Genomic DNA, 13,119 nt, shown 5'->3' with positions numbered 1-13,119 from the left:
AAAGCAACCTTCTCTTTGGTTTGTTTGAATGAAAGGTCCAAGGTTGTGAGCAGTTTCATGCTCTGGAGCCATGCTCATTAGGAATTAGATTGAGACTGTGCAACCCGCATGAATTGCGCCCCTTAGAAAGGCAGAGAGAGGAGACTATCATTGTAGCCTGGATTCAAACTGAGGAGACAGGACAGTGTGTTAACCAACTATGTTGCCGATTCTCCACAACATTGAAATGTAGTATAATTCAGCTTCATGTCAAGCAGCACAGAACTATATCTTAAAATGTGATCTAAAGTGACAGTGACTTACATTTATTTGTGTTAGCTTGTTTTAATGTACCTTGGATGTACCTCCAGGAATGACTTGGAAGCTCATACTGTCTGGCATACACATAAAGGAGATGACTCATTTTGTCAGGCAGTGCTTTCCAGCAATCAGACACTTTTTAATATAGTTTTGGGCTCACAAAGTAATACGCTGGTTTAGAAATATTACAGCCACATACCCTTAAACACTTCAAAAATGGAATTTACTTCACTGTTATTTTTATGACATCTAAAGAATTCTATTTTTGAGTTTTGAGATTTACAGATTAATATTTGGAAACTTAAGAAATGACTTCATAATTTTACTTGGTACACAATGATACAATTGTTTTTGCTGTATTGTATTACTGAAAGAGAAATCCAATAAAACAAACATTAGAATGGATAAGGCACACTGCCATTTTGAATTGTACTCCAAACTTTAAACATTTGGACATTGCTCCATAAAACCATGAATCCCTCAACTCACCATTAAAGCATATATCCCTTAACTCACAATAAAAGCATCTATGACTCAACTCACCATAAAACCACTTCTCCCTGAACTCACCATAACACCACATATCCTGCAACTCACCAAATAACTACGTATCCCTCAACTCACCATAAAAGCACGTATCTCTCAACTCACCAAATAACGACATATCGCTCAACTCACCATAAAACCATGTAGCTCTCAATACAACATTAAACCCATGCATCCCTCAATACCATAAAACCATGTATCTTTCAACTCACCAACTCACCAAAAAAAAAATATCCCTCAACTCACCATAAAACCATGTATCCTTCAACTCACCAAAAAACGAAGTATCCCTCAGCTCACCATAGAACCATTAATTCCTCAACTCACCATAAGACCATGAATCTCCCAATTCACCAAAATAATACGTATCCCTCAACAAACCATAAAACCATGTATCCCTCACCTCAGCATAAAACCACATATCCCTCACCTCAGCATAAAACCACATATCCCTCAACTCACCATAAAACCACATATCCCTCAACTCACCATAAAACCACATATCTCTCAACTCACCATAAAACCACATATCCCTCAACTCACCATAAAACCACATATCCCTCAACTCACCATAAAACCACATATCCCTCAACTCACCATAAAACCACATATCCCTCAACTCACCATAAAACCACATATCCCTCAACTCACCATAAAACCACATATCCCTCAACTCACCATAAAACCACATATCCCTCAACTCACCATAAAACCATGTATCCTTCAACTCACCAAAAAAACAAGTATCCCTCACCTCACCATAAAACCACATATCCCTCAACTCACCATAAAACCACATATCCCTCAGCTCTCCATAAAACCACATATCCCTCAACTCACCATAAAACCACATTTCCCTCAACTCCCCATAACATCATGTATGCCTCAATTCACCATAAAACCACTTATCCCCCAACTCACCATAAAATCACATATCCCTCGACTCACCATAAAATCACGTATGCCTTAATTCACCATTAAACCACGTATCCATCAGCTCACCATTAAACCACGTATCTCTCAAACCACCATGAACCCACATATCCCTCAACTCCCCATAAAACCATGTATCTCTCAACTCACCAAAAAGCTACATATCTCTCAACTCACCATAAAACCACCTATCCCTCAACTCATCATAAAACCACCTATCCCTCAACTCATCATAAAACCACCTATCCCTCAACTCACCATAAAACCATATTCCTTTTTTAAAAAAAAGTTGTCATGCTGCACTGTAAGGTGTATATTGTAATGAAGCAAATGACATAAATACGTTTTGTTATCCTTAACAGTACTGTAGTTGCAATCCAGAATAAAACGGTGAAGTGAATGAAATTACTTGGCAAAATCATTACTCATTAACACATTTTGCACTGTACTACTAAAAAAATCTCTGATGGGTCTTTATATTTGTACTAACACTCTGAAGTTGTATATTCTTTGGAACTTTTCAAATGGATTTTTTCTATCGCATCTGTAAATTATTAGCACATTTAGGGCTATAGCAAAAATCTATTTACAAAAATGGAAAAGTAACGTTTTTTTTATTAAACATATTAGGGTAGAAATTCTGCAGAAATGGCCGTTTGTGCCATTTCTCCAGGGTTTCTGCCAAGGTTATGGCAGGAGATCGGGAGAACGTCCGCAGAAATTCCAGGCAATTGCGAACAAAGAAATGCTGTATATGCTATGTGCTCCCTGGATTCTGGTTTTGAATATTAGAATCATAATCATAGACTGTTACAGCACAGAAAGAAGCCATTCAGCCCATCGTGCCTGTGCCGGGCCTTTGAAAGAGTTATCCAATTAGTCCCAATCCCCCGCTCTTTCTCCATGGGCCTGCAATGTTTTTCCTTGTCATATATATATTCGATTTCCTTTTAAAAGGCACTATTGAATTCCAGATCATAACAACTCGCTGCATAAAAACAAATTCTCCTCATCTCCCCTCTGATTCTTTTGCCAATTATCTTAAATCTGTGTCCTCTTCTTACCATCCTTTCCACTACTAGGCATTCATAATTGTTCGAATATTAGTTTTATTGGTGCGATCCGCCAGTATTACTACGTTACCTAGGAAATCCAGGCGCAGAATGGTTGTTACTGACTGGAAAATAATTAACAGCATGGTACAGAACCAAGAACATTTGTTCACTTGAGTTTTGTTCAGAGAATATTGAAATTGTGATATATTCTGTACTTCCCTATTTTTAATATTAAAGAATAATTATTGCTGTTTTGGGGAGAGGAATAGACAGATATGCCTGCTGTCATTTTCACTGCCATTGTCATGCACAAGCATTGTGATGATATATTTGAACACTGATGTTTTTTGAGATGAATTATATCATTGTACTGTCAATGACATCCTTACATGTTGGCCAACAGAAAGAGAAAGGTTTGCCAAACATTGTTCAATGATGATAATGCCCTTTTGAGCATTCAGCGTGTACAGGAAATTGATTGTATGTTATGGAAACTGTGCACTGGTTTTTAGATTCAGCAGAAAAATGGCTAATCTGAACAAACGTGCTTTATAACTGCTGTTGACTCATCGATTGTTTGTGATTATATTCCCAAAGCAGCTCTGAAAAGCAGCATGCAGGCTCTCCTTCAGATGCTTTCAGAAGGTTTGCAGGGAAACCGGGACTTACCATTTGTAGGCTCATGTTTCTGTGCTTTATATATCGTGTGAACAACACCCTTTGGTAGAAGCATGTCAGTCAGATGAGCAAATCTTTTCTACATTGTTCAGATTTTGTGCTTCTTGTGACCTGCTGTTTTACAGCGCCCACCCCTATGTCTGCTGGGCAAAATCTGGTCTGTTTCTTACAAATTGCTGTGGTGAACAATCAGCCAATTTTGCAGACTTTGCTAGGTCATTTCTTTAGAAATCTTTGGAATGCTCCTTCCCACTACATCTAACATTTGCCTCAGATGCCTGACATGCTGCCTCTGATCCAAAATAACCCACACAAATTTTTCGTATGAAGGGTGGGCTGTACTGTAGCTATGATCCAGAATGTAAATTAACCAGTTTTATAGTACTTAGTAACTCTGACTTGCTTGAATTCATATGGATTTTATACATTGAGCAACAAAGAATGAGTGTCGCTTTTATCCGCCCAAGAAAATCTGTGTAACAACATGGATTCAATTGTATAGGAGTAACTTTGGATGATGTGCGTTTAGGTGACTTGAGTTATATAGGAACTGCTGGGTAGATTCCCTGAGTCCCTGATCCCCCAGATACGAAGCACCTCTAGCCTGTCAATCTACTCAATTGCAACATACAAACCTATTGACATATTGGAATGATTTTCATTGTGTATTCATCTCATTTCTCTAATTAAATGTTGCTAAGGGGCCCATTGAATTCAGCAAGTCCTGCAGCTCTGATGGTTTATCTGTGGTTTTTATCTGTTTACATATAAAAGCAAACTATGTGCTGCCCTGTGATATGGGCAAGGCTACAAACGACTTATATTACTGGCTTTAGTGTTCCAACCAGATGCCCATGGGTGTCATTTTGGAACATCTGAGTAAATATTTACTGGAATGCTTCAAATCACACCACCTAACTTGCCAAAATGTTTGATTCATTTTGAGTTAGTTGTAAATAATGCTTTTTTAAAATAAATACTCTAAAGTTTGTCTGCAGTTACAGCAAGTGACATGCCTTATTAAAATGCCCTCTTGACAGAGGTGAAAGGCCCAGCTTAAGCACTCAGTTTACTGTAACTTGGGTCTCAAATAACATGTAGAAAAAGAAGGTTGAGTCTTCCTATCACATGTACAACGAGCACACCCACAGCTCAGCAACATTTGAAACTCTAATCTCTGCACAAAAGGCTAGTGTTGCCATATTTGGGAATTTTGGAGCAGGCTTACTTCCTGGATATGCTCACTCTGGAAACTCTGCTGTCAAGTTGTCTTATTGGCTGCCGTGAGCAATTCATTATATGCTGCATCATCGGTATGCAAACTTTAAATTTGTTATATCAGCTTTGTTAAAAACTAACAAGTACAAATAATGTCATCAGTGTTGACAAAATGACATTACCATGCCAATGTTTATGTACCAGCCACATGTAAAAGCGATGATGTTGCATATTAGCAGTCTGCCATTTGAAGAGTGCTGGTTTGGTGAAAAAGTGTTTACCAAAGACTGTCTCTTGGTTGAAGAGGCATGTATAATTTTTGTGGTGAATTCGTCTCACAAAAGTGATAAAATAGTGCACTTTATCCCGATTTTATATAATTACTTGACGTGTTTGCAAACAAATGATAAAATCAATTTTAAGCAGAATGGTACTTCTTCTCCCCTGTCAGAGCTGCCATTTTGCAGCTGGTGGTCTGCCTTATGCCATTCCTAGGCATTGTATGGATGTGATAGGTTCATCATCTAATCTGATCTGAAGGGAAATGGGATCAGGTGTTTTACTGAGATACTAGATACAGTATAATTTTTATTTAAATTTAGAAATATCTAGTGATTGAAAAAACCAGTAGCCTTTCATTTGAGATGGGGAATAAAAGTTACTCTGGCCATTTCTGCATAGACAGTTAAAGAATGATACTTGATGAATGGCGGGTGCAGTGGGGGTGGGGGAATGCGGGGGTGGAACTTAAACAGAATGTGGGTATATTTGAAACAGAGACTAACGGAGTTTTAAAATTATTGCCAAATTTAGTCCTGTACTTCTTTTGTTTCCTGTTTGCAACTGAGCATTATTTTCTTACTGCTTAAATTCCATGCAACAATTGACCTCTGTTTATTTGCTTTAGATTTATTGAACTAGCTGTTGGAAGAAGAGGAAACTAAAAGGGGATCAGAAAGGAACCGAAGCCCTCAGAGAGGACATTACAGCAACACTGCGCATTTAGGTACAAATTCTGCTTCTGAATATGGCAAATGTTGTAGATATTTAGTACTGTAGAAGGAATAAGCTTTGTTTTAGCAGGGTTAGTAAACAGAGGAGTTTAAATGAGACTTGCCTGTAGAACTGATTGTGATGTAACAGTATGATTTATTTAACTTTCTGCTCTGCGTAATCTGCACAAGACCTCCATAACAGGATTAAGTATTAACCAGAAATGAGCTGATATGTAGTTTCAGAAGCTAAAATCATTCAAATTGGATCAATTTGGTTTTTCCTGAATTTTACAGTTTGGATTTTGGATGATATACACTGCCAAATTATGGGAAACGCAGTATCAGGTGTGTGAGTCTGTGAACTACAGATTTTTAAAAAACATAGCTCCATCACACAGTGTTGGTGAAAGAAGATTCAGTAATAAGTGAAGCAATGTTGTGAATCCTCAATCCACTTCAGATTCATTCAAGTATGTTACAGATCTGCACTACCGATTTGGATTTACCCGACTAAATTTATACTTCAAATAGAATTCACTCAACTGTGCTCCACTTGAGTCTCATTTCAAATTTATTCTGAAGTGCATTTGATTCCCATTTATTGCTGAAAGTATTGGATTTCACAGTATAAATTTTAATATCTTTAAATATATTTGTACTTTAGTGGTAGAATTATTGCTTGTGATGCAATTATTTACATGTAACTGAGCTCAGGAGATTATAAAGTGCTTTGACTCAGAGTAATGAATTTGAGTATAAAACAAGCAGAACAGTACTGGGAAGTAGTCTGACACAGAGCTTTCAATATTACACAAGTCAGCAGGAAATCCTTTTGCTTTACACGTTAGAAGAGAATATAGGAGACTTACATAACTGTCAAAGAGGCCAAACCAAAGAGACCAAAACTTTTCAGTTAAATAGGTATATTTCTATTTACCATCATGAGTATTTCCATAGATAACAGCTCCATACTATTGCTAGCATCAGCTGATACTGTTGGAAGTGCTTTACTTTGTAGCTTGCAGCTTGAAGACATTTTCTAGAGAGATTGCTGGAGTTACAGAAAAGCCTTTAAAGTGCTTTTTCTGTCTTGTACTCAGATTCAGCTGGACTTGCCTCTGACAGCCTGAGGTCCTCTGGGACAGTAAGTGGTTGTGGTCTGTCTTCTCCTTGAAAGCCAGACAAAAAACATTTAGAAGAGCAGAGAGTGCTATACCAGTACTTTGCCTACACCCCGCCTCATATAAATACTTTACAAAGTAGCATGCAGGTAGTTCCAAGTTGAATTGGTGCCACAACATGCAAAAGTTAGGTATGACAATAGAAACATTTTTAAGTGTCAGCCAGAGAGTTCAGCCTGCAGCATTGGAAGTACAGGTATGAAAGATCCATACCAGTCCTCCCCTCCCCCGGATGACTTCTCAGGTGCCAGCAGCAGTTCATATATGGATCTGTCCTGTCTGCAGGAGCACAAAGGTGCTATGAATGACATCCGGACTCAGACCTTTGGAAATCCTTGCGTTGAATAGAAACCTATGGGTTGAGCTATGGTGTTTATGCGTAAAGCTCAACTGGAGGAGACATGACACGAGGGGGTCTCTGCCCCTTTTTCTTCTGTTTTATACCCCAGAATAGACGCATATGTGCTGTAATGCATAGGAAAATCCACCCACCCAGGGTGATACCGGGGCTAAAAGGGTTAAATTATGAGGACAAGTTGCATCGACTAGGCTTGTATTCTCTTGAATATAGAAGATTAAGGGGCGATCTAATTGAAGTGTTTAAGATGATTAAAGGATTTGATAGGGTAGCTAGAAAGAAACAATTTCCACTGGTGGGGTAGTCCAGAACAAGGGGGAATAAGCTTAAAATTATGGCCATTCAGATGTCAGAAAGCACTCCTTCTCTCCCCCAAGCTGTTGAGGCGAGGTCAATTGAAAATTTCAAAACTGAGATTGATAGATTTTTGTTAGGCAAGGATATTAAGGGTTACGGAACCAAGGTGGGTAGATGGAGATACAGATCAGCCATAATCTAATTGAATGGTGGAACAGGCTTGAGGGGCTGAATGGCCTACGCCTGTTCCTATGTTCCTATGTTCCTTCCTATGTTCCCATAACTGAAAAGTAGCAAGCAGGAATAAAAATATGTATTTACAAATAAAAGTGACATTTAGTAAACTAACATTTCTAACATAAGAAACCTATGAGAAATGGTTCTAAATAAACTGTTTATTTTCAAAGATTTCCCTGTACGGTATTTAAATCCCTATAAAGTGATATCTCTCTAAGGCCTAAATCCCTGGAAACACATTTTCTCCATGAGTCCTACTTCCTCCTTGACAGCCTTATATTTAATTGCTGTCTGCTAAGAGTCCTTCCCTAGTACTCGAGTTCTTCCCTTTGTGGTCCCACTCCTTCCCAGCCTCCCAATGCCTTCTCTATCCCTCTCCACTCCCAAGTCCAAAATATAGCAATTACTCTCTAGTTTTCCTCAAGATGTGATTAGACTCTTAAAACAACATGGCAGGTTCCGCAAAGTTCTCACTTAGCAACAGAATAATACATTGTGCGTTATATGCAATACTGCTGCTATCCTTATAAAACAATGCTTCCTACAACTTATGGTCAGCAATAAAATGGGAGGTCCACTAAAAGTTATATACCAAGGATGAGTAGCTTTAGTTATGGGAGGATCTTTGCACCAGAACAGGAATGGTTAAGAGAACATCCGATAGAGGTGTTCAAAGTTATGAGGGACTATCGCATAAATAGGAAAAGAACTTTCCACTGATCAGTGCGGCAGTACCTGCAGGGCCTAAATTTAACATCATCACCCAAAACGATGGAAGAGATTAGAAGAAACATTCTTGAGCAGCGTGCTGTTAGGATTTGGGGTGCTCTAACAGAAGCAGTGGTGGAGGCAGAATCTATAATAGCTTTTAAAAGGGAAGAAAATAAATATTTGTAAAAGAAAAATTAAAAGAAGAAGCAGGGAAATGGGACTAAATAGATAGCATTTTCAGAGAGCCAGAACAGACGCATGGGCTGAATGGCCTCCTTCTGAGCTGTAAAATTTCATGATTCTATATAATAAGTTCTTTTAATTATATGAAATTCTTTATTAGCCTACAAGTTACTGTTTTGCCTGTAAATGAAGATTGTGAAAGGAGTACGAATTTCTTTTACTCTATTTGCTGAAAGTCTTGAATGTTTCACTAAGAAATTATCGTTTTAATATTCAGCACCTGTAAGATAAACAGGAAAACCTCAGCATCCTGTTCTGTGCAAATGTGCACATTAGTTTGACTGTGCAGCAGTTTCTCAGTGATGGGTGTGAGTTTTCATTTAGGCAGTTCGATCAGTGTTTAATCTCTACACTAATTAAAAAATTCACAGTATTTGGCTCACATCTGTTCTTACCTGTCCCTGAGCACCACTGCAATATAACAAGCTGGACTTTTTAATCTGTAGGTGGCCTTGATCAAAGATTTAATTGTTGAGGCAGCTATTCTGATCGTTTCATAGTATATATAAATGGTACAGTAATTAAATGCAGTGAATGCTTTGTTTTTGCATTTTGGGGCCAATTTTTTTTTGCCCATTGAGGTGTGGGAGCTGGGGAATAAAATATTTTTCTTTTTTGTTTGCACTTCTAGATCAATGGATTAGATGGTGGGTAATTTTATCCTCTGCCCCCCAACTATGATGAATGCAGTTCTCTTACTTATCAAAATGTTTTAGTACAACAATCCTCGCCAGAATGATTATCCTGTTGGAGAGGATTGTGCAAAGCACCATTTTATGTTGGTAAATAAGCACAAATTAATTTATGTGGATTTCCAACATATCGATGTGCCAGAATTTCATCAGGGTGCAAGGGAGGAAACAACTGCACATGGTGCAATCAAAATAACAGGACAATTGTCTCTATGAGTCAGAGGAGCTAAAAGAAAAAAGCACAGGAAAAAGAAACAAAGCAGCACAATGGATGTTGAGAAGAATAAAGAACAATTTGTGATTGCACATACCTAAATAAAGCTATTCCCTCCACTTTTGGTTCTCTTGATATCACTGGCACTGGAAGGACCCCACACCAACTTGTTGACCTGAGGTCACCGGTTACGGTTACTGGCTTAGTACAAAGAGGAGAAGAGTCAATTCTCTCTTAACTCTCAATTCACTTTATTCACGCCGTTAGATCATATACATATAGCTTATACGTCTGGTTAGATATAGGCATGCAGTTTACACCAGGTTATACAGTCTTATACCCAAACTAAGATCTAAACGCACACCCACTAAGTTTCTCTGACACTCCCTGAGTGGTCACAGAATATAAAGGATAATACCCGAAAAGGAGAGCTGACGCTGGCCAGGCATTCCGTTCTCTCTCTCTCTCAACGTCGTCTCTACGTCCCTAACGTAGGGTCTTCCACTTCTGCGATGGTTGGTCTCCGGAGTCTTCGCTCTGCCTCCACACCTCAGATCCTTCATTCTTATTCTGAATCTTATCTCTTCAAGCTGTGCTGTCTCTCTCCCTTTGGTTTAGGCCTGCTCGCTTTTGCCTGGGTCTTCTCCTCATTGGCTCTGTCCCAAGGACTTAGGTAGCAATACCTCATTACTCCTTTTCTAAATAAGGACTTGTGTCTTATCACATTTCTTTTGTCTTTCACAAAACTTGGTTAATTCAAACCAGTTCCAGCCAGCCAAGGCCAGGACTGAACTCAGGTTACTTTAATTCAAAAGTCGTCCCTGCCTGTGTATCAGCAGCTGACGTCTCAGGTTACCTTCTGCAGCCCCTGGCCAACAAACTAAAGCAAAGGCATTTGAGGATTTATGATGAACTCCTTGCCAGAACTTGCCAGTAGCATTGGGGAGAACCTAAAGAGGAAGAAATACATTTTTTTTAACATGGAGGGAAAAATAAAGCTGAGTTTTTGCAGAATAGTACAACAGAACCAAACACTTATAAGTCACCTGCACATCTGTGCCATCCATACTTGCAGTAAAATCACAGAAATCGAATTTCTTGCAAAGAGCTTCCTCATCTGACAGCATTGTTTCCCAGAGCGTGGGAAAATTTATACCACAATATATTGTGGAGGTTGGTGCTTATGTTTTTCACACCAGGTGTTCCCTTGGCCTCTTGAAGTGAGACTAACAATTCAATAACAATTACTGCCAAAATATAGACCCCTTCCCACCTTTCCAACATTGCTTGAAGCAGGCTACATATAGGCCACACAAAGCCAGATTCAAAATGGAAGTTGATAGCAGAAAAATTGCTGCCTTTCAAATTTGGGGCCACCAGTGGGTGAGCAGTGATAAACAAAATTAGAGGCCTTTCAATCTTGAGTCAGATTTGCCCCTGCCACCCCATCTATTGCGTTGGCAGTGCAGCAAGGTGCCATTCTGAAATCCTGCCTGATATATGGGGGGTGGCATTCCACTAGCTGTAATACTGGCCTAGAGGCCCATCCCTAATATGTAAATGACCCCTTCCCTGGGATTTGGGACAGGGTCATGGCAAGGACAGATGGCAATGTAATGCCGCTGAGGAATCCTGAGCGGGGCAGTCATCGCTGACTAATTATGAAAGGGGGTCCTTCAAAAGGCATTAGGTCCCTAAATAACATATTGAAAGGGGCTGATGTCTGTTTTAGGCATCCATGCAGGATGGTTAAAAAATTAGCCCCACGAGTTTAGCAGTGGGACCAACGCCTGTGCAGATTGGGTGCAGGCCCTCCCACTGCTAAATTGGCATGTTTTGCGCCCATTAAACGCCCAAGAAATGGGTGTGACGTATACCAATTTCTACCCCATATAATTGTATCTATAGCAAGAGCAATGCAGTTGGGTTTTCTGGACAGAATCCCCATTAGCTTTTGATCTCAAGCTAATCAAATTACTGAAGGACAATACTTTATTTGAAGATTCCAGTGAGGCAGGCAAATGGTTTTAATTGCTGACTGATCTCAAAGAATGTGAGGTTGCAGACTGGGGTAAATTTACAAGTCTGCATTATCAATGGAGAATCATGGGCAGCCCCAGCTCAAATTTCTGATTTGCACCGCCAGCTACGTGCACACGTAAAGTCACCCCCATCTCCAATGGCTTAAGTCATCAAGGGAGCTTTGTACTAAAGAGGAGTCAGGTTGTGCATTGTTTAAAACATGATCAAACCTTGGATAAAGCAGATGATAGGTGTGATTTGTGCTCATTAACATGGAATGCAAGCATCTCCTGCCATTGTGGCTTTGGTAGATTGATAGTTCTTTTTCAGAGGCCTGGTGAACTGGAAATGCAGTCTTTCCTGTACTTTTTAGAACTGTTTTAGATCTGTCTAAAGTTGACAACTGGACTCAGTGCAGTAGCAAGAATATCACCATATCCACATACAAACATAGCATCAGGGAATCTACAAAAGTCTGTGTCCTCCAAAGTTCTTGCAGTTTATTGGAACTATCGGAAATAGATTCTGAAGAAGATATTTAAGGCCACATTTTCCACTGCTACACTTGGGTGGGATCATTAGAACAGAGCACATAAAGAAAAATCAGATGGAGAAGATGGCACACCCTTTAATAAAGCTCCCCATTTAAATTATATATTTCCATATATAATTTAAATGGACAAAAAAATCAAGCAGTCTCTGTTCTGGGCAGGTGATCCTGCACCCCACCACCCCCCCCCACCCCACAATTTTGTGCTCCACCCAGGTAATTATTTATCCCCTAGCACAACTGAATAAAACCTCTGGCTTAAAATTTTGTGGACTGAATCCATCTTGATTGTTTCCTAAGTATACGGGGGTAATTTTAGCTTTTGGCAATAGTGTAAAATTGGCGCTATCAAATCGGCCGCCCATCATACACCTCTCCCGATTGACTTCAATAGAAAGGAAAATCAGGCGGGGGGTATAACAAGTGGCCGATCCGATAGTGCATGTTTTACACTATCGCCAAAAGCTAAAATTACCCCTTTTGTGCTCCCGGGGCTGTATTTTCTTCTGCTATCCCATCCAAAATTGGACGGGACAGGGAGCAAAATTGGGCGGGAAGGCCTACCGCCACCTCACTGCCTCATCCTGAATTTCCCCCCCTGCCCTTGCCAGGCTCTTCCGCCCATTTAATGTGGCTCCCACCACTTCTGATGCTGCAGCACTGGTCCCACTGATATACTACCTGAACTTTGTTTGGGGCCACTGGCAGGCTCTGACTCGCAGGCAGGAATCCCACTGGGAGGCAACTATAAATGTGGAATAACCACTGACCTAGGAAATTGGGTCAGGGTCATGACAGGAACAATCCTATACTGACCCCGTTGAGGTGGGAAAAGGAAATGCGGCCCTTAGTTTCTGGCTGTATTTTTCTACTTCCATATAATTATAAT

At 39.7% G+C, this 13,119-nt stretch overlaps 1 protein-coding gene across 2 annotated transcripts in view; it reads left to right on the top strand.

Annotated features, from left to right (window-relative positions):
* Window positions 1-13,119, top strand: part of LOC137326492 (guanine nucleotide-binding protein G(I)/G(S)/G(O) subunit gamma-2) — a 62,605-nt gene that overhangs the window by 33,446 nt on the left and 16,040 nt on the right. Inside the window, exons 1-2 of one of the 2 annotated variants that reach the window (XM_067991632.1) lie at window positions 4,806-4,825; window positions 5,638-5,736. The gene's annotated coding sequence lies outside the window, so the exon portion shown is untranslated. Of the gene's footprint in view, window positions 1-4,805; window positions 4,826-5,637; window positions 5,737-13,119 lie in introns of those variants that run through there. The other variant, XM_067991631.1, reaches the window with a different exon arrangement.

Source organism: Heptranchias perlo, chromosome 10 (genome assembly GCF_035084215.1).
Source record: "Heptranchias perlo isolate sHepPer1 chromosome 10, sHepPer1.hap1, whole genome shotgun sequence".
In the NCBI taxonomy this organism is placed as follows: Eukaryota; Metazoa; Chordata; class Chondrichthyes; order Hexanchiformes; family Hexanchidae; genus Heptranchias; species Heptranchias perlo.
Note: the sequence above shows the minus strand (reverse complement) of the source record. Positions and strands in the feature narration are given on the sequence as shown.